Source organism: Ornithorhynchus anatinus, chromosome 2 (genome assembly GCF_004115215.2).
Source record: "Ornithorhynchus anatinus isolate Pmale09 chromosome 2, mOrnAna1.pri.v4, whole genome shotgun sequence".
NCBI classification, from domain to species: domain Eukaryota; kingdom Metazoa; phylum Chordata; class Mammalia; order Monotremata; family Ornithorhynchidae; genus Ornithorhynchus; species Ornithorhynchus anatinus.
In genome coordinates this window covers 164,984,102-165,004,521 of record NC_041729.1, presented here as the reverse complement: position 1 = coordinate 165,004,521, position 20,420 = coordinate 164,984,102, and the positions used below count along the sequence as shown (strand labels likewise).

General features: G+C 47.3%; 1 protein-coding gene across 4 annotated transcripts in view; it reads right to left on the bottom strand.

The window, feature by feature from the left end:
* The window catches only part of SOX5 (SRY-box transcription factor 5), a 490,387-nt gene that overhangs the window by 93,711 nt on the left and 376,256 nt on the right, over nt 1-20,420 (bottom strand). The gene's annotated exons all lie outside the window — the stretch shown is intronic.

Genomic DNA, 20,420 nt, shown 5'->3' with positions numbered 1-20,420 from the left:
ATCGGCAACAGATGAGCACTACCTGTGTGCAGAGCAACTGGATTCATTCACTGTATTTACTGAGCCAGTACTGCGTGCAGAGCACTGGATTAAGGGCTTGGGGAGAATATACTGCGGCATCAAGGAGCACACTCCCTGCCCATGGCGAGCTTCGGTCTAAAATAATAATAATGCTGGTATCCGTTGAGCGCTTACGATGTGAGAGCACTGTTCGAAGCGCTGTGTCTACCCCAATGCTTAGAACGGTGCCCGCACATAGTGAGTACAAACAAATATCATAACTTCATCATTATATATTATCATCTCCGAGGGTAAGGATCACGGCAAGTGACTCTAGTGTCCTCTCCTCAGCATTCAGGATAGCGCTTTTGCCTACCGTAAATACTCGTAAAATTATTGCAAAACAAACAACAATCTTCCCCTGAAGAGCTTCGAAGAAGATATTAACCACCCTATGCTACGGGGATGAAAAGATTTACAGCGATAGCCCCTCTCTGTTTGAATACCTAACCCAAGAATAATTCAAGCGGCAAGTAAATCGTATCGATCTTTCACTTTTGGAAGGAAACCACGTGGAATAGCACACAAAATCTTAATGACGGCACTTATTTTAAGCAGAAACTCTCTCCGGATATTTTTTAAATGGTTTGTTAGGCACTTACTCTGTGCCAGGCACGGTATTTAGCGCCGGGGTTGGTGCAGAAGCAGCGCGGCCTAATGGACAGAGCACGGACCTGGGCGAGAAGGTCATGGTTCTCCCGGCTCTGCCGCTTGCCAGCTGTGTGACCTTGAGCAAGTCGCTTCACTTCTCTGGGCCTCGGTTACCTCAGCTGGAAAATTGGGATCGAGACCAGGAGCCCCACCTGGGACAGGGACCGCGTCCAACCCAATTTGCTGGTAGCCACCCAGCGCTTAACACGGTGCCCGGCACACAGAAAACGCTTAACCGATATCACGAGCGTGGCTTAGCGGAGAGAGCCCGGGCTTGGGAGTCAGAGATCATGGGTTCTGATCCCGGCTCCGCCACCCGTCAGCTGCGTGACTTTGGGCAAGTCACTTGACTTCTCGGTGCCTCGGTTACCTCGTCTGTAAAATGGGGATTAAGACCGTGAGCCTCACGCGGGACGACCTGATGACCCCGTATCGACCTCAGCGCTTAGAACAGCGCTCGGCACGCAGTAAACGCTTAACAAATACCAACGTTATTATTACAAGACAATCGAGGTGGACCCGATCCCTGTCCCACATGGGGCTCACAGCTTTAAAATTCCCACTTTCTGGGAACTGAGGCCCAGAGAGGTTAGGCGCCTTACCCATGGTCACACAGCCAAAACGTGTTCACTACAGAAATAATGTCAACGGTGGTCGGTTCACGAGCCAGTTAATAGGCGTTATCGACATTATCTCAATCAATCAATGGTATTTATTGAGCACTTACTGGGTGCAGACCACTGTAATAAGCGCCTGAGAGGATACAATATAAAAGAGTTGGTAGACAGACTCGATCCTTCAAGCGAGTGCCTTAAACTCTGGCCTGCTGAGATCACCCACTTGCTGTCTGAATGACTGCCAGTTTCAAATAAGCATATAAAACTGGTTTTTTTTTTTTTTTACTAATTTAGAGTACATTTAACCAAGAAACAGGTTTCCATTTTAACGGAGAAGTCATGCTCCTCCCTCCTCATTCAATCCCACCAGTACTCTCCAACCAGAGCTGAAACTAACCAATTATCCATGGAATTTCTTCAGCGTTTACTGTGCGCCTTCAATCCATCGGTCCGTGGCGTTCACTGAGGGCAAAGCACTGGACTAAACACCTCGGAGAGTGCAATCCAACAGAGCTGGCAAGCTCCTTCCCTGCCTACGGAGAGTTTATAGCCTACATTTGGAAGCAAACCTTAAAATACAATACGAATAGGGGAAATAGAAGAGTATAGACTATTCGTAGAGTCTATTTGAGAAGCAGCGTGGCTCGGTGGAAAGAGCACGGGCTTCGGAGTCAGGGGTCATGAGTTCGAATTCCGGCTCTGCCACTTGTCAGCTGGGTGACCGTGGGCGGGTCACGTCACTTCTCTGGGCCTCGGTTCCCTCATCTGTAAAATGGGGATGAAGACCGTGAGCCCCACGTGGGACAACCTGATTCCCCGTGTCTACCCCAGCGCTCAGAACGGTGCTCGGCACATGGTGAGCGCTTAACGAATACCAACATTATTATGATTATATAATCGGGGTACTTGTTAAGTGCTCACTATATGCCAATGACTGTACTGAGCGTCAAGGTGGACGGAAGCATATCAGGACACATGGGGATCACAGTCTTCATCCCCTTTTTACGGATGAGGTGACTGAGATCGAGAGAAGTGAAGTGACCTGTCCAAGTTCACCGAGCGGACAGGTGGCGGAGCCGGGATTAGAACCCAGGTCCTTCTGACTCCCAGGCCCGGGCGCTACCCACTAGGCCACGCTGCTCCTCTTAAGGCACGCTGCTTTCCTAAAATACTGTAGGGCTGGGGTGCGTATCAAGGTATTTAAGGGGTACACAGCCGCGTAAACAGTCGAAGCTCAGGGGAGGACGGGTAGGTGAAATGAGGGCTAGGTGGGGGAAGGTCTCTAGGAAGAGATGTGGTGTTACAAGGGTCTTGAAGATGGGGAGAGTGGTGGTCAGGCAAATATAATAATGATTGTAGTATTCGTCAAGCGCTTACTATGCGCCAGGCACTGTACTAAGCGTTGGGGTGGATACAGAGAAGCAGCGTGGCTCAGTGGAAAAAGCATGGGCTTGGGAGCCAGAGGTCATGGGTTCGAATCCCAGCTCTGCCACCTGTCAGCCGTGTGGCTGTGGGCGAGTCACTTCACTTCTCTGGGCCTCAGTTCCCTCATCTGTAAAATGGGGATGAAGACTGTGAGCCTCATGTGGGACAACCTGATTACCGCGTATACCCCAGCGCTTAGAACGGTGCTCTGCACAGAGTAAGCGCTTACAGATACCAACATTATTACAAACGGCGTGGTTTAATGGAAAGAGCACCGGCTTGGGAGTCAGAGGTTGTAAATTCTAATCCCGACCCCGCCACTTGTCAGCTGTGTGACCTTGGGCAAGTCACTTAACCTCTCCGTGCCTCAGTCACCCCATCCGGAAAACGGAGATTAAGACTGTGAGCCCCACGTGGGACAACCTGATTACCTCGTATCTCCCCTAGCGTTTAGAACCGTGCTTGGCACATAGTACGCGCTTAACAGAGACCAACGTTATTATTACTATTATTACAAATAGATTAGATCTATTACAAATCGATTAGACCGTAAGGCCGTCAAAGGGCAGGGACTGTCTCCGTCACCGATTTGTCCATTCCAAGCGCTCAGTACAGTGCTCTGCGCATAGTAAGCGCTCAGTAAATACTATTGAATGAAATAGGGTTGGAATCATTGTCTGTGGGATTTGAGGTGGGAGGGCGTTCCAGGCCAGAGGCAGGACGTGGGCCAGGGGTCGATGGCGAGAGGGAGGCACCGTGGGAAGGTTTAGCGCTACAAGAGCTAACTGTGCAGACTGCCTTGTCCTTAGGCAAATAGACGAAAATCTGTGTTACCAGGAGGTGTGAATACCCAAACAATTAGGTGATATTGAAGGTGACAATAGTGAGGATGAAACCTGAGCAGGCCAGAGATCATTTGGGGCAGTTCTCCTTGAGGAGATGTGATAATTCCTCACTTCTCTGTGCCTCCGTTCCCTCATCTGTAAAATGGGGATGAAGACCGAGCCTCACGTGGGACAACCCGATTCCCCTGGATCTATCCCAGCGCTTAGAACAGTGCTCTGCACATAGTAAGCGCTTCGCAAATACCAACATTATCATTTCAGAGGGCCTGAGGGCTTAGCTCAATGCTCGTGCATTGTAAGGGCTTGAAAATACCAGCAGTACTATGATCATTTTTTTTATCCAGATGATAGGAAAATTGGGCTTATCATGTATTGGTAGGAAAACACATATTGACTCTATTTAGGCTACATAATAATGCCTGCTAGCTTTTCCCTTGGTGGATGGAGAATTTGACTGTTTAATCCCCGTTCCTGGAGAGGAAGTCTCCAGGTGATAATTCGATAGTCTAACTGATAAAAGTTATTTCACACTTTCAGCTTACTAGGCCTGCGCCCCATAAAATAATTCATGTCGATCCATTAAATGACTGGTTAGTTAACAAAAAACGTTGCCCGTAGGTTCGCTATAAATACGGTTCCACACATCTTAGATCTCCGTGCTGTAATTAAGGCATTTTTCTATTTTGAATATATCTCTTTATGCAAATCTTCTTCTCAATTCTTGTATTTATAGATTTTTCCATTCGTGGACCAAATCGCAATATCCAAATGGGAATTAAAACAGAACTATGTCCTGGTTGTTTCAGGATGGGTGGCCAATCAATGATTTCCATTTGGACCATTGTTTAGGAAAATCAACCTCAAAGAAATGAAATATTTTATCGATAACACTATCTGAAGGTAACAGACAAAATCTTAGACTCCCAAATTAGAATTTAAAAAAACCTACGAGAGAATAAAGTGCACAAATCCACCTTCAATTGAAATATCTATCTATATTTATATATATATATATATATATTTTTTTCCAAAGTTTTCCAGAGCCAAGGTTTTCCTTCTGAAAAGAGGAAGAATTTTATCTTTTTGAAGGATGCAGGATTCCAGTGAAATTTGATTTGCAATCAAATCTTATCAGAACTGAGGCAGCATAAGTTCTGAGAATGGGCATAAACATGCTCATAAATAGTGTTAGGCAAATGAGTTTCCGTAAAGCTTTAGGTAAATTCCTCCAAGGGGAATGCTATGTCTCCAATATCCTAAATTCATGACCTCAAAATCTGTAAAGTCGATCATTAGGGCCAAGCCTATAACCACGATCAATCAGTCAACTGTATTCATTGAGTGCTTACTATGTGTAGAGCACTGTACTAGGTACTTGGGAGAGTACAAGGCAATGGAGTGCGTAGATGTGATACCGGCTCATGAGGAACTTTTAATCTTCAGGGGGAGAGAGCCGTAAAAATATATCACCGAAAAGGGAAATACCTTAGGCAAATCACTTGACTTTTTGCCTCAGTTGCCTCATCTGTGAAATGGTGATGAAGACTCACTGTGGGCAGGGAATGTGTCTGTTTATTAAATCGTACTCTTCCAAGCACTTAGGACAGTGCTCCGCACACAAGTGCTCATTAAATACGATTGAATGAATGACTGAAAGAATGAATCAGTGAGTAGGAGTTTAGAAGCCGGAGGTTAGTGCTGCCAGGCTTTGGTTTGGCTAAAAGGGATTGGAATTTGGTTCAGGCTGCACGCTGACTATGGAACCAGTCGATCAATGGCATTTGCCCAAGGTCACACAGCAGACAGGTGGCTGAGCCGGGATTAGAACGCAGATCCGCTGACACGCTGCCGCGGGCTCTTTGGGCTAGACTAGGTTGTAAGGATCTCTCTGTTGCCATGATAGAGAGTAAAACTAAATTCTTGATGAGAAATGAGTGCGACTCTGAAATGGTTCGGTTGGGGTGTTCCAAACGGACCCGGGCTTTACATTTTTTTTTTCCCCAGTAAGATATTTGTTAAGCGCTTACTATGTGCCCAGAACTTTCCTAAGCGCTGGGGTAGATCCAAGATAATCAGGTTGGACGCAGTCCCTGACCCGCATGGGGCTCACAATCTTAATCCCCATTTCACAGATGAGGTAACGGAGGCAGAGAAAAGTGAAGTGACTTGCCCAGGTTCGCAAAGCAGGCAAGTGCCGGAGCGAGGATTAGAACCCAGGTCCCGCCAACTCCCGGGCCCGTGCTCTGTCACTAGGCCATGCTCCGGAGTTCCTGAATTGCCTTGAATTTTTGGCCAAAAACTTCATTCTATTTTCTCCCAAACGCTTAGTAAAGTGCTCTGATGTAGTAAGTTCTCAATAGATACGACTAATTGTTTGATTGACTGACAGTACATTTGAGAACAACAGGCTTAAAAAGGCAAGTAAAGAATGGAGCCGTCTTAAGATACAGGCTCCAGGCACCTTTGTTCAGTCGGGTTTCTAGATTATCAACGGTCCTATCGATCCGACGTTCCGACAATTCCACTAGATTGTACGCTTCTTGAGGGCAGGGATCAAGTCTACCGACTATTGGACCCTCCCAAGTGCTTAGTACAGTGCTCTGCATACAGGGTGGCCTAGTGGAGAAAGCGGGGGCTTGGGAGCCAGAGGGCCCGGGTTCTAACCCCAGCTCCGGCAACATGGCAGCTGCGTGATCTTGGGCAAGTCGCTTGACTACTCTGAGCCTCAGTTTCCTCAACTTCCAAATGGGGATTCAATACCCATTCTCCCTCCCACTTGGACAGTGAGCCCCAGGTAGGACGAGGATTGTGTCCAACATTGTAACTTATATCTATGCCGATGCTTATAACAGAGGTCAACGCATAGTAAGCGCTTAATAAAGACAGAGAAAATAAACGCCTAATAAATACCGATGACCGATAGTGACTACTGAATTCACGTTCAAACGGAAGGCTCGATTCTCAGAAATCCTTAAAAAAGATCTCAAAACCATGCAAGGGATCCTACAGAGAAACAGCGTGGCTCAGTGGAAAGAGCCCGGGTTTTGGGGTCAGAGGTCATGGGTTCGAATCCCGACTCGGCCACTTGTCAGCTGTGTGACTTTGGGCAAGTCACTTAACTTCTCGGTGCCTCAGTGACCTCATCTGTAAAATGGGGATTAAGACTGTGAGCCCCACGTGGGACAACCCGATTCCCCTGTGTCTACCCCGGCGCTTAGAACAGTGCTCGGCACATAGTAAGCGCTTAACAGATACCAACGTTATTATTATTATTATTACAGACTTTACCCACGCTTCTTTTCTCTGGTAGAAGTTCTCAGATTCCATTCACAAAAAGCGGGCTAGATTTTATTCATTTCCGGTGACCGTGGGGCTGGGGGATTAGATGAAACCCCCTCCTCAACGCTCCCAAATCAATTCAATTCAATCTTATTAACTGAGTTCTTAACGGTGTGCAAAGCACTGTACTAAGCGACTCCTGTTGTCCCGGAGAGCAATGAAGTCATCTTTAAAAGGAGTGCCTAGTCAGGCCACGGAACACATTTAAATCACTATTTTTGCTGCTTACAATGGCCTCATTGAGGTCTGTTTCCTCCAGACAACTCTCCCTCTATTATATCCCCAAGGGTCGCGGGGCTTTGGTGTGATAACTCACTGCCGTTGATTTGAACGTATTGTCGTTTTTATAAAAAGGAAAGGGAGCTTTGAATCGTAGGTTAGTTCTCAGAGCACCGGTGAACAATTCCCCAGGCTCTGGACACAATTACAAACAAAAAGCGGGGATGGGATTAATATTTGGGGTCCACCAAATTTGTAGAGTTCCTTTCAAAGAACTGATTCATCTGAAACAGAAGTTCTGAGATCTTCTCTCCTTTCTGGGACTAGGGAAAAGACTCAGACTCTGTCGGTTCTCAGCGTCCAAGAGACTTAACGACAATGCACGGGGCACTTGAGAATGATAATTGTGGCATCTGTTAAAGGCTTACTAGGTGCCAAGCACAGCGCAGGGGTAGATAAAGCCTCATCAGGTCCCACCCGCTGCTCACAGTTTAGTAGGCGAGAGAATGGGTACTGAATCCCCATTTTGCAGATGAGGGAACTGAGGCCCAAACCCTGTCCTCTCCCTGATTTTCCCATCACCGTGGACGGCACTACCATCCTTCCCGTCTCGCAGGCCCGCGACCTTGGTGTCATCCTTGATTCTGCTGCTCTCTCATTCACCCCACACATCTGATCCGTCACCAACACCCGCCGGTCTCACCTTTACGACGTCGCCAAGATCCGCCCTTTCCTCTCCATCCTAACTGCCACCTTGCTGATATAGTCTCTCATGCTATCCCGACTGGATTATTGCGGCAGCCTCCTCTCTGATCTCCCATCCTCCCGTCTCTCCCCGCTTCGGTCTATACTTCACACTGTTGCCTGGATTATCTTCCTACAGAAACTCTCTGGGCAGGTCACTCCCCTCCCCAGAAACCTCCGGTTGTTGCCTATCAATCTTTGCGGGAAGCAAAAACTCCTCACTCTTGGCTTCAACTTGATTGCCTTGTCTCTCCCCCAGCACTTAGAACAGTGCTTGGCACATAGTAAGTGCTTAACAAATGTCACCATTACTATTATTATTCAAAGGCATCCATCCCTCCTCCCTCCTACTCACCTGGCTTCTCTCCTTCTCCAGCCCAGCCCGCACACTCCGCTCCTCTGCCGCCGCTCACCTCCTCCCTGGGCCCTTCTCGCCTGTCCCGCCGTCGACCCTGGCCCACGTCTTATCCCTCCTCACATCCGCGAAACTAACTCTCTTCTCTCTTCAAAGCCTCACTGAGAGCTCACCTCCTCCAGGAGGCCTTCCCACACTGAGCCCTCCCTTTTCCCTGCCCCTCCTCCCCCATCGCCCGACTCCCTCCTCTGCTCTACCCCCGTCCCCTCCCCACAGCACTTGTGTATATTTGTATATATTTTTTATTACTCTATTTTATTAATGATGTGTATATATCGATGAATCTATTTATTCTGATGGTTTTGATGCCTGTCTACTTGTTTTGTTTTGCTGTCTGTCTCCCCCTTTTAGACTGTGAGCCCGTTGTTGGGCAGGGATTGTCTCTATCTGTTGGTGAATTGAACATTCCGAGCGCTTAGTACTGTGCTCTGCCCACAGAAAGCACTCAATTAATATGACTGAATGAATGAAGTGACTTGCCCCAGGCCCCACCGCAGTTAAGTGACGGAGCTGGGAATAGAACCCGGGACCTCCTATTCCCAGGCACCTTCTTTTTCCACTAACCCTCACCGCTCCTCTAAAGCAGGGTGGTATTTTAAAAGCAACTCAGTGCCAGAAGCGGAAGCAGGATGGCCTAGTGGAAAAACCACAAGCCTGAGAGTCAGGGGACTTGAGTTCTAATCCCAGCTCCGCCGCACGTCTGCTGTGTTTTCTCACTTGACTTTCCTGTGTCTCGGTCACCTCCTCTGGAAAATGGAGATCACGAGTCCCACGTGGGACAGGGACGGAATCCAAGCCGATTAGCTTCTATCTTCCTCGGAGTCAAGTTCGGTGCCTAGTTAGCGCTTACCAAATACCCTTAAAAACAACAACAAAGCCCGGTGCTAAGCCAAGGGGGAGATCCAAGCCCATCAGAATAGATGGTATCTTTATCCCACATTGGCGATTTCCTCCCTTCTCCCTCCGCCAACTGGCCCTTCCTTCGGAGTCCGAGTGATCTCGGTCATTTTCCGGCGTCACTCTTCGCATACCCCAGGAAGATAAATGGGGATTCACCCAACGCCAACCTCAGTGACCTTTGGATGTGACAGAGTTTTAGGTCAGACTCGCTAAATGGGGAGCTGGGCTTCGGGAGACATGCCTTGGGGTGAAATTTACAGTGAATTTATTATCTCCAGTGGCCTTTGGACTCCTTCCCACCATCAAACACCATGTCGGCACATGGAACGGGAAGAAATACATTAACTGGAATCTGATCGTTTTAAAAGGTTACAGCTGCCCAAATATAATTTAATTTCATACTTGCCCTTTGAGGGTTTGGTGTATATTTTCATTTTACGACTGCAAATGATAAAACTCTTAAGATTCCAGGCAATAAAAAGGGGGGAAAAAAAGCAGTCCGCGGGTTAGAAGTCGATTCGGTTCGTACTCGGTGAGGTGACACATTCGCTAGTTTTAAAAATGTCCGACATTTTTCTCTTTGGATACATCCCATTTCTTATTTCTCTCCCGATCAGGCATATTGGTACAGTGGGGGGAAACTGGCCCTGGGACACACACCCCTGAGACGTCAGCCAACTTGAGAAGCGGTGTGACCTAATGAAAAGAGCACGGGCTGGGGAAGTCAGAGATCACGGGTTCAAATCCCAGCTCTGCCACGTGTCAGCTGGGTGACTTTGGGCAAGTCACTTCACTTCTCTGAGCCTCACCTCCCTCATCTGTAAAAGGGCATTAAGACTGTGAGCCCCACGTGGGACAACCCGATCACCTTGTATCCTCCCCAGCGCTTCGAACAGTGCTTTGCACAGAGTAAGCAGCGTGGCTCAGTGGCAAGAGCCTGGGCTTGGGAGTCAGAGGTCATGGGTTCGAATCCCAGATCTGCCACCTGTCAGCTCCGTGACCGTGGGCGAGTCACTTCACTTCTCGGTGCCTCGGTTACCTCATCTGTAAAATGGGGATTAACTGTGAGCCTCACGTGGGACGACCCGATTCCCCTGTATCTACCCCAGCGCTTAGAACAGTGCTCTGCACGCAGTAAGCGCTTAGCAGATACCGACATTATTATTAACAAATGCCGACATCATTATAATTAATCCTGCCCTCACCACTTGCCTTGATTGCTGCATCAGCCTCCTTGTTGACCTCCCTGCCCAGGTCTCTCCCCACTCCAGTCCATACATCACTCTGCTGCCTGGATCGTTTATCTACAAAAACGTTCAGTCAAACTTTTCCCCACTCCTCAAGAAGCTCCGGTGGATGCCCACCCTCTTCCGCATCAAAGAGAAACTCCTCACCATTGGCTTTAAAGCCGTCCGTCACCTCGGCCCCTCCTCACTCACCTCACTACTCTCCTACTCCAACCCAGCCTACGCACTTGGCTCCTCTAACGCCAAACTACTCACCGTACCTCAGTCTCGTCTAACTCACCGTTGACCTGCCTCTGGCCTAGAACGCCCTCCTTTTCGATATCCGATTGACAGTGACTCTCCCCACCTGCAAAGCCATTAGTGAATGCCTGTCTCCTCCAAGAAGCCTTCCCTGACTAAGCCATCCTTTCTTGATTCTATTTAGTCGCCATCGGTTTTTACGAGCTGTTCTTCCCCTCGACTCTATCTATCGCCATCGTTCTCGTCCGTCCGTCTCCCCCGATCAGACCGTGAGCCCGTCGGACGGCGGGGACCGTCTCTATCTGTTGCCGACTTGTTCATTCCAAGCGCTTAGTACAGTGCTCTGCACATAGTAAGCGCTCAATAAATACTATTGAATAAATAAATACTATTGAATGAATCCTTTCCTCTCCTCCCACTCCCTTCTGCGCTCCCCTGACTTCCTCCCTTTACTCACTCCTCCCTCAGTCCCACAGCCCTTATAATAATAATGATAATAATGATGGTATTTTTTAAGCGCTTGCTAGTGCCAAGAATTTCATTTATTCATTCAGTAGTATTTATTGAGCGCTTACTATGTGCAGAGCACTGTACTAAGCGCCTGGAGTGTACAATTCGGCAACAGATAGAGACAATCCCTGCCCAATAACGGGCTCACAGTCACTGTTCTAAGTGCTGGGGGAGATACAAGGCAATCAGGTTGTCCCGCGGGGAGCCCACAGTCTTAATCCCCATTTTTACAGATGAGGTAACTGAGGCACAAAGAAGTGAAGTGACTTGCCCAAAGTCACACAGCAGACAAGTGGCAGAGGCGGGATTAGAACCACAACCTCTGACTCCAAGCCTGGGCTCTTTCCACCACGCCACACCGCTTCTACTATGTACATATCGGTAATTTATTTCTTAATATGAATGTCAGTCTCCCCGTCTAGATGGCAAGCCTGTGGGGATCAGGGAATGTGTCTACCAACTCTATTATATTGTTATATTGTACTCTCCACAAGCACTCAGTACAGTACGCTGCTCAATTAGGCTCCCAATAAATAGGTTCGACTGATTGATGTGTGACCTTAGGCAAGTCACTTCACTTCTCTTTGCCTCAGTTCCCTCCTCTGCAAAATGGGGATTCAGTAGCTATTCTCCTTCCTTTTTGACTGGGAACCCCATATGGGACAGGGACCTTATCTGTCCTGAGCAAGTTATAATCTACCCTAGTGCTTAGAAAAATGAAATATGTCCGATCATTGTTCTGTCGTCTTTCCCAAGCGCTTAGTACAGTGGTCCTCATACAGTAGTGCTCCATAAATACGACTGAATGAATGATTGAACAGTTCTCGACACAGAGTAAGCGCTTAACAAATAGCACAAAAACTCCTCAAAACCTGGGAATCAGAGACGATTGCCCGAAATCCATGTCAATTCAGTTCAGTTGGGAAAAACACTGCCATAGAACCCAACTGTGTTTATGTTTAGAGAAACAGCATGGCTTAGTGGAAAGAGCTTAGTGGGCTTGGGAGTCAGAAGTCGTGGGTTCTAATCCCATCTCTGCCACTTGTCGGCTCTTTGACTTTGGGCGAGTCACTTAACCTCTCTGGCCTCAGGTACCTCATCTGTAAAATGGGGATGAAGATCGTGCGCCCACGTGGGACGACCTGATTACTTTGTATCTCCCCCCAGTGCTTAGAAAAGTACTTGGCACATAGTAAGCGCTTAAGGAATGCCATCATTATTATTATTACGTTCCCTTTCTTTCACATTAAAGGAAAACTTAGCCAAACGGGGTGACATCCCTTGAAGGAGCACCTTCTTCTACTTCCAACCTTTTGATTTTTGGAGATTCTTGGTGCATAAGTGCATCCCCATTAACCCTCCCGCCTTCAAAGTTCCTGGCACCTTTCATTTGAGGGTGTCAGGTCTGCATTTGAATATCTCCCATTAGTCTTCTCTTCTTTGTTAGAAAAGTAGCTGACAAGCATTATTATCCGCGTTTTACAAACGGGCTTCCCAAGTATCGCCAGAGGCGGAAAACCAATTAAGAACAAAGCCAGGAATAAAGTTTGTTTTCTAACCATTGGAAAATCCTACTTCTCTTTCCCTTTCCTCATACTAGGCCAGAGACCTAAAAAATATCTGGAAGGCCAATCCAATAGTAATTGAAGGCAGTGTCTATTTGGGGAGTCGCTATTAATAGACACCAGAAACTGCATCGCGCATCTTTCAACATATGGAAGACCCGCTTGCGGAGTATACAGAAATAATCTACCCCGCAATTAGTTGTCGGGTAAATAGTAATAGGGACTGCCTATATTAGTCAGGTCCACCGATAATTCCAAACCCTCAATTTAGCCACCTTGAATAGAGAAATCCTCAGTCGATGCTTCGGGATCCTACCCAATGTCCCGGTCGGAGCAGCTAACGAGAACTATCCTGAATTTCATTCAATAGTATTTATTGAGCGCTTACTAGGTGCAGAGCACTGTACTAAGCGCTTGGAATGTACAGAACGGTAACAGACAGAGACAGTCCCTGCCCTATGACGGGCTTACGGTCGCTAATCATTACAGTCTAATGAATCGGCTGAGCCTTGTTCTCCCTCCGATCAATCCGTCAATTGCCAGTCAGTCACTCACTCCTATTTAGTGAACACTTACTGTGTGCTTGGGAGAGTACAATATAACAAAAATGAGACACTTTTTTAATGGAATTCGTTAAGTGCTCACTCTGTGCCAAGTACTATTCTAAGCACTGAGGGAGAGGGGCTCCCAGCCTTAATCCCCATTTTACAGAGTCGTGACTTGCCAAAGGTCACACAGCAGACAAGGTGTCCAGTGGAGATTAAAACCCACCTCCTGTTACTCCAAGCCCGTGTTCTGCCACTTGGCCATGTTGCTTGCCTTCCCTGCCCACAACGAGCTTACAGTCTAGAGGGAGAGATGGATTTATTGAGCTTTTATTGCATGCAGAGCATTGTCATACGTGTGTGGGAGAATTCAATAAGATAGAGTTGAGAGATAAATTCCCTGTCCGCATCGAGTTTACAGTCTAGAGGGGGAGACAGACATTAATATGAAGAAATCAATTACTGTTGAGTGGCTCAGGGTGGGGTGAATAAAGGGGGCAAATCCAAGTGCAAGGGAAGGCAATGGGAGAAGAGGAAATGAGGACTCGATTCTATTTACTGTCATTGTTCTTGTCTGTCCGTCTCCCCCGATTAGACCGTAAGCCCGTCAGAGGGCAGGGACTGTCTCTATCTGTTACTGATTTGTACATTCCAAGTGCTTAGTACAGTGCTCTGCACATAGTAAGCGCTCAATAAATACTAATGAATGAATGAATGACTGACTTAGAAAATGAACGCCATGTGGGACAGGGACTGTGTCCCACCTGATTATCTTGTATCTACCCCAGCGTTTGGTACACTACTCATGACGTAGTGGATAGAGCCCGGGCCAGCGAGTCTGAAGGTCATGGATTCTAATCCCAATTCCTCCACTTGTCTGCTGTGTAGCCGTAGGCAAGTCACTTCACTTCTCTTCGCCTCAGTGACCTCATCTGGAAAATGGGGAATAAGACTGTGAGCCCCATGTGGGACGAGGACTGTGTCCAACCCGATTTGCATGTAACCACCTCAACGCTTAGGATGATGCCTGCGCATAGTAAGTGCTTAACAGATACCACGATTATCATTACCCAAAGTAAGCGTTTAACAAATACCGTAATACAGGTCACGATAATGAGTTGGAGGGTTTCCGACTGATGGAGAAGTGAGTCGGAAAGAAACGATCATAGGGCCAACCTCCATCGTGGAGGAAATATTACTAATAGGTATGGAATTTTCCAAGCACCAATGGGCACAGTGCCGCGTCTTCAGCGCTCCGGGAAGTGCAGTCAAACTATCAATCTACCAATGGTATTTATGATACAGTGTGCAGAGCTTGAGAGAGTAGGGTAGAAGTAACAGACAGAATCCCTGACCTCAAGGAGCTGACAATCGAGAGATGGTGGTCGTGAGGCAGAAGCAGAGATTAAATTACAGGTAATAATAATGTTGGTACTTGTTTAGTGCTTAACTATGTGCAGAGCACTGTTCTAAGCGCTGGGGTAGATACAGGGTAATCAGTTGTCCCACGTGAGGCTCACAGTCTTAATCCCCACTTTACTGATGAGGGAACTGAGGCCCAGAGAAATTAAATGACTTGTACAAGGCATGTATAGGATGGGCTGAGGATGGGGTATTTTATCTCCCTCTTTAAACCCTACCAAGGTGTCCGTGCAGATCAGTCAGTCAATCAATGATATTGGTCGAGCACTTGTGGGCAGATCATTCTTTCATTCAATTCAATCATATTTATTGAGTGCTTACTGTGTGCAATGCACTGTACTAAGCACTTGGGAGAGTACAATATAACAACAGACACATTCCTGCCCAAAACAAGCTCACAGTCTAGAAGACTGTTCAGTTCTTGGGAAGGTACATTATCTGTAACCGTACCCATAATTTATACATGCTATCATATACCCGTAATTTATTGATTGAATTTAATGCCTGTCTCTCCCTCTAGTCTGTAAGCACGTTGTGGACGGGGAACTTGTCTACCAACTCCACTGTATGGTATTCTCCCAAGTGCTTAGTACAGTCTAGAGGGGGGAGACAGACATTAATATCAATAAACTACAGATATGCACATCAGTGCTGTAGGGCTGGGCAAGGGGTGAATAAAGGATGCAAATTCCAGTGGAACACTAAAAGGAGTGCGGATAGAAGGAATGAGGGCTCGGTCAGGGAAGGCCTCTTGGAGGAGATGTGTCTTCAAGATGGGGAGAGCGATTAGACTACTATGAGCCCGTCACTGGGCAGGGATCGTCTCTATCTGTTGTCAAATTGTACATTCCAAGCGCTTACTACAGTGCTCTGCTCACGGTAAGCGCTCAATAAATACTGTTGAATGAATGATCGTCTGTCAGGTGTGAGGAGGGAAGGAGTCCTAGGCCAGAGGCCTGGAAAAATTACATAAAATAACATGAAGATTGAACATTTAAGTTATATTGGTTCTGAACATAAAGAAAAAAATAATCTTAAATTCCTATGTCGGTTGATAGGACTGTAATGTCCTCCCAGCACACATTTCGTTTATGGACACTAGGCGTTGCCCGGGTTTAGCACGTTACCTTCAGTTTGTGGCGGAGTCTAAAATGTTCTGATTTGAATTCACTTTGAAAGGGAACCAGATTATGTGTGCAATAATTCTGAATTAGAACCACTGTTCTAGAGCTTTGAGAGTAACGAAAATAATAATGTTGGTATTTGTTAAGCGTTTCCTATGTGCAGAGCACTGTTCTAAGCGCTGGGGTGGATACAGGGTAATCAGTTTGTCCCACGTGAGGCTCACACCTTCCCAGACTAAACCCTTATTTCCTTTTCTTCCACTCCCTTCTACATCACCCGTGTACCTGGATTTCCCACCCTCTGCCCTACAGTACTCATGTACATAGCCGTAATTTCTTTACTTATATTAATGTAAACTCTTCATGGACAAGGAGTGTGTCCGTTCTACTGTTATATTGTACTCTCCCAAGAGTTTAATTCAGTGCTTTGCAAAAATGTACAGCTCAACATATCCGACTGATTGATATCTATTGTTAGATATCATCTCTGTCTTGTCACCTAGTGAATCTTTGTGAAGTTGTTTACTTGTTTTTGCTAAAATTCATGACTAAAATTCAACAGTTTAAAAATAAAAAAAAAACCTGTAGGGTAGTACAGGAATGGTCTGTGATAAAGGGGGAATTTTCACTGGAGGCGTTTGGCTTAGGAAATTGCCTGTAATTAATTTATTTATGTTAATGTCTGTCTCCCCCATCTATTGTTATACTGTACTCTCCCAAGCGCATAGTACAGAGCTCTGCAAACACTAAAGGCTCAGCATATCCGATTGATTGGTTGCTTGATTTTTATTGTTAGATTAATTAATTCATTCAATCATATTTATTGAGCGCTTACTGTGTGCAGAGAACTGTATTAAGTGCTTGGAAAGTACAATTCAGCAACAGACAGGGACAATCCCTACCCAACAACGGGCTCACAGTCTAGAAGGGGGGAGACAGACAACAAAACAAGTAGACAGGCACCAATAGCATCAAAATATATAGAATTACAGATATATACATATCGTTAATAAAATAGAATAAATATGTACATATACACACAAGTGCTGGGGGGCGAGGAGAGGGGTAGCACAGAGGGCAGGTGATGGGGAGATGGGGAGGGGAGGAGGAGCAGAGGAAAAGGGGGGCTCAGTCTGCCTTGTCCCCCACTGAATCTTGGTGAAGTTGTTTAGAACAAGTGCTCTGCACACAGTAAGCGCTCAATAAATACAACTGAATGAATGAATGCACACAGTAGGTGCTCAATAGATAAGACTAACTGACTCACTCACCGAATGGGCTTCCTGTCAATTCAACAGGTTCTGAGGTGAAGGAGTTGAACTACAAGCCAAGGTGGCTCCTCAGATGGCTGCTGGCCCAGGGGCACGAACCCTCCCGAGGAGCACGGACGGCGTCCCTTCGGTTTGCTCCGTCTTCCTCTTCTGAAGGAAGGGACAATGACTTCCCTTTTCCAACCTCTGCTCCGAGCCAGAGAGACCCCTCAGTCCCCTGGAAATTTCCTGCGTCTCCCTTCAGCCACACAGGCCGATGGCTGAAGTGGCATCGACGGCTCTCCACAACTGGCCACAAGAGCCCCGTCTACGGTGGCCCAGATCGGGATCTCCCCTACCCTCCCAATCAATCAATCGGGAGTATTTATCGAGCGCTTACGATAGCGCTTGAGGGAGTACAACAGAGTTGGTAGACTCGTTTCCAGCCTGGCCTCAGAAGTTGCTTCCTGGTTCACCCTCACGTGCTTCCAAACTCCCAGACTTGAGCTAATCCACTACGCCACACCTCTTCTTATTTATAATAATGATGATAATGATGGTATCTGTTAAGCGCTTACTATGTGCCAGCCACCGTATTAAGGGCTGGATACAAGCAAATCGGGTTGGACACAGCCCATGTTCAACACAGGGCTCACATTCTTCATCCCCGGTTCACAGATGAGGTAACCGAGAGAAGTGAAGCGGCTTATCCAAGTCCACGCCACAGACAAACAGTGGAGCCGGGATTAGAAACCATTAGAATCCACTAGGCCGTCGTGCTTTTCATTTATTATTTTGTTGCTGTTATTATTACTACTACTAGTCAATCGCCTCATTTTCCTCAGTGTCATCATTTGGGAAACACCTAAGTTAGATCAGCTATGTCCTAACCTGCTAAAAGATTTCAGCAGGCTTGTCGGCACGATTTGTGAAGTCGAGACCACTTGAGAAGCAGGCAACTTAAAATTCACGTCTTAGAAATAATCCCGCAAAAACGTGCCACGTATCTGTCCTCCAAAGAGAGAGCGTAGGAATATTACAGGGAATTTATCACCAACTCTGCTATACTGTATTCATTCCTTCATTCCTTCCTTCAATAGTATTTATTGAGCGCTTACTATGTGCAGAGCACCGTACTAAGCGCTTGGAATGTACAAATCGGTAACAGATAGAGACAGTCCCTGCCCTTTGACGGGCTTACGGTCTAATCGGGGGAATTACTCTACCAAGCACTTAGTACAGTGATCTGCAAAGAGCAAGAGCTCAGTTAATACCACCGATTGATTGATCGTTTACAAAAGCAAAGAAATGAGCTATGATCCGACCACTTCACGGTGCTGTCTAGGTACATGCAGAGGTCATTGAGTGTAGCCCTGTCCCCTTTTTATCGGATTTGATAGACCACCCCAGCCCATTAACCCCTGTAAAAACTCGGGAACGGATGAAAGGTGGGTTGTGGAGGGGAGGGAGAGAGACGGCTGGTCAAAACCCATTCATTCATTCAGTCGTGTTTATTGAGCACTCACTGTGTGCAGAGCACTGTATTAAGCACTTGGGAGAGGACACTAGAACAACTTACAAACTCGCTGCCCACAGCGAGCTTACAGTCTAGAGAGGGAGACAGACACTGACGTGAATAAATCAATGACAGATCGGGACATAAGTGGTGTGGGGCTGGCAGGGGGGATGAATAAAGGGAACAAAATAGTGTGACATAGAAGGGAGTGGGAGAAGAGGAAAGGAGGGCTTAGTCGGGAAAGACCTCTTGGGGGGGATGGGTCTTCAATAAGGCCTTGAAATGGGGGAGAGGAATTGTCTGCGGGATTTGAGGAGGGAGGGCGTTGCAGGCCAGAGGCAGGATGTGGGCAAGGGGTCGACGACGAGATAGACGAGATCAAAGTACAGCGAGAAGGTAAGCATTTGCGGACCAGAGTGTGGGGGCCGGATGGTAGTAGGAGGGTAGTGAAATGAGGTAAGAGGGGGCGAGGGGATGGACCGCTTTAAAGCCGATGGTGAGGAATTTTTGTTTGATGGAGAGGTAACTGAAGTACTTTTGAGCTAACTGATGCCCAGAGAAGTGAAGGGACTCGCCCACGGTCACCCAGCCGACAAGCGGCGGACCTGGGATGAGAACCCAGCCCCTTCTGACTCCCGGGCCGGGCCTCCATCCACTAGGCCTCGCTGCTTCTCCTCACGACGGAGAGACATCCCTCACGCAGCCGGCTCCGGCAGCACGTCGCAGGAGAGACGGCCTGCCGCAGACCCCCCTACAGCTGGAAATCCTATTTCCGTTGTCCAAATGTCAAATGCCTTCTGGGGACCGGGGAGGTGGCTGGAGTTTTGTAAGGGTTTCTCGTAGAGGTTCTCCCGGAGGGGAGTTCTTACCAAATGCCGGGCTCCGACCGCAAACCCACACGGGCACGGAAAAAGTCAGAGAAGACGGTCGGCTGAGCTTTTCCCGGCCCATTTGCATACGTTTTTTAGTATGCAGAATGTCTCCGGATGTAATTGAATTGTTGTTTTTGCCTCTATTAATACATATGCAAATGAGGCCGTCCGCAGCTGTGCCGTATTAATCATATGTGTGCTTCTGTCTGTCTGGCCCCCCGTCCTCCCCCGGGCTCAGGGTCGGAGGGAGGGGGAAGAGACCGCTTAACCTACAGGGAGACAAGTGCATGCAGACAGAGGTCGTCTACCAAACAGCAGAGGCCAAGGTTATATGTCACACGGGGGATGAAAGGAGGAGGGTCATTCTCCAATCTCTGCAAACATCAACGTGATGCGGTGAAAGCGAGGTGCGTTCCCTCCTACGATTCGTCCTCACGACTAATTCCGTCTTGAAAAGTAGTAAAATTCGGGCTCCGTGCTTTCCACAAATCCGTTTCCTCTTCTCCCACTCCCTTCTTCCTCGCCCTGACTTGCTCCCTTTGCTCTTATAATAACAATACCATATAATAATAATACCTTATAATAATAATGGTATTTGTTAAGCACTATCTGCCAGGCACTGTACTAAGGGCTGGGGTGGAGACTGGTCAATTGAGTTGGACCCAGTCCCTGGCCCATATGGGGCTCACAGTCTCAATCCCCATTTTACAGGTGAGGTGACTGAGGCACAGAGAAGTAAAGTGACATGCCCAAGGTCACCCAGCAGACAAGTGGCAGAGCGGGGATTAGAACCCATGACCCTCTGACTCTCGGGCCTGTACTCTATCCACTGTGCCATGCTACTTCCCAGCCCCACAGCACTTAGGTCCATAATCTTTATTTAATTTTACTGATGTCTGCCTCCCCCCGTTTAG